Raw genomic sequence first — 2,474 nt, forward strand, 5'->3', positions numbered from 1 at the left:
AAAGGATGCTTTTCACCTGGGTAAGCTCTTTGGAAAAGAGGCACAGAGGTCAAAAAGGGAGAATGGTCTTAGTGAAGTAACAGGTTTTGTTTTTTGGTGAGTACCATGATCTCAATCAAGCAATTTGGTCAAATTACTTGTGCGTCATTCCCTCAGTGTGATTTGCAGCGTGCGTTCTGTTTATTCTGAGTTTTGCCAGGGAATAATGGGAAAAGGCCCCCGGGTTTTTTGTATTTCCTGAAATATAAGATTGTAGGCGATCTCGTGGTGACCTTTACTGAAATATTTATGAAGACAAAAATAGTTCCCGGGGTGAGCAGACTTTGACTCTTAATTGCTGTCTTCTTTGTCCACTGCTTTATTTCAGCCTTCACATAAATTTATATATATGTGTATGTAAAATGTTGAAAGAAATGTTCACAGTACGTTGGTGCTTGCACTATTTCTTTTCAATTTGTTGCATATTTCCTGTATGCTAGGCTCTATACTAAGAACTCCATGTAAATTATCTCATTTAATCCTTAACTGAGGAAACTGAGGCCCAAAGAAGTTAATTAAGTGGAGGGTTTTGGATTCCAACTTTAATGCCTCTTTGGGGTCCCTTGAATGACACCATTCTTCTGTTAATCTTTGATTTCCAGTCTCTGCATAAGAAAATGACCTCAAAACAGTGCTTCATAAAAGAAAAGTCTGTGCAATGTCTTGTTGCTCGCTAGCTGGGAGGAGCAAGTGCATTGTTAAAGGTTCTGATTTGTTCCTGTTCATCAATGATAACATGTCTCTGCAATGACCATTAACTTGATTGTAAGTCCATTGTTTAGAAGAAGTAAAGAGTTTTATCTTCAAAACTAGCTGTCTTTGGAACATGTTCAAAAATAAGTAGGAAGCATGTGGTTTTGGGAATCCTGGAATAAGACAAAAGAATTTTACAGATAAATGTTGGGTATTTACATCTGTGGTATTGAGACAGTTAGTTTAAGAAGAGAGAAAAGGTACTGGAAGACTTGAGTTTTGAATAAAAAGGATTTATGTGATACAAGTAAACAGCTTCAAATGAGATAATGTGGTATCAAAAAGATACTTGTGTCAGTGTCGAGCATTAGGATACTAAATGACAACATACACAGTACTGTAAAAATGGTGAACTCAACTACCCATTTAATACTTTCCCACCTACCTCTTTACACTATGAATACACATAATCTTTTTATTACAGATGTAAAAACTGAAATCTGAGTGAGGTAATTGCCCTGCTAGTGCCCTTCTCATTTAAGTGTGTAAGAGAACTACTCTTACCGATAAGGTGGGTTTTTTCCCTATCCTGGATGTATACCTCTAAGTTTAAGGTGTGATAGTTCCATTAATAATTACTGTGTTTTACCTAGTTTGGGATGTTTTCAATCTTAATCTTTTGTCTTACACTATATAACATAGGATCTAGAGTAGGATCTAGGTTTGAATGCACACTCCATCTCTTACAAGAGATTACTTTCTAATATCTGTTTTCTCATCTGTAAAATGTTGGGACAACTAAATGCGATAATGCATGGCAAGTACCTAGCACAATGCCTGGCACCTCGTAAGTATTCAGATTTCAGCTATCAGTCAACGAATTTATTCATTCAGAAATCTTTATTGATCATGCTAGGTCCTGGGGATATAGCTATGAACTTAGGATAGAGAAAGCCACTGCTTTTATGGACGAACATAAAAACATGTAAACAGTGAAACCAGATAATTATATTGAGAGAAATGTTCCAAAGGAAAGAAACAGAGATGAGAGAGGTAGTAACTGAGGGAGATCATTTTAGGTAGGGTGGTCAGGGCAGGCCACTCTAGGGGGTGACATTTCAGTGACAAGCCAGGAAAAGAAACAAGCCATTTGCTAAGAACCAGGAGCAAAGCATTTCTCCTGTGGAAGAGCAAACACAAAGGTCCCACGCAAGAGAGGGCTTGGTGGGCTCAGGGACAGGAGGGGGATCAAATGTGGGAGGGAGTGGTGGGAGGTTGGGAGGTGGGTGGACAAAGTAGAAAGGAGCCAGGCTCACCATGTGGCCTGGCAAAGGATTAGGAGCCATGCAGCTGCACAGTGGGGGATCAGTTAAATATGTCAATATTTGTTCGTGTCTAGAAGACTATGCACATGTTCAGAAGAGTGTGGCAGCTCTGTAGGTGCTGATATGGATGGACCTTGAACTTTTGATAAGTGAAGGAAAAAAAGATACATAATAAATACTGTATGCTGTGTGCTATCTGTGTGTGTGTCTGTGTGGCTCTACCTGGCATGTGTGCAGAGGTACACATTGGTCAAGGATGCGAAAGAAACTGGTAGGAGGGGAACAGGGTGGATTGAGAACAGGGGAGGGAGACTTTACTGTCTTTTGAATTTTCTACCTTATGCATATATTACCAATTGAAAATTAATAAAAGACATTAAAACAAGCAAAACCGAACCTCTCCAATTCAGTCCTGGG

The sequence above is a fragment of the Propithecus coquereli genome, unplaced genomic scaffold (assembly GCF_000956105.1).
Source record: "Propithecus coquereli isolate 6110/MARCELLA unplaced genomic scaffold, Pcoq_1.0 Scaffold302, whole genome shotgun sequence".
NCBI classification, from domain to species: Eukaryota; Metazoa; Chordata; class Mammalia; order Primates; family Indriidae; genus Propithecus; species Propithecus coquereli.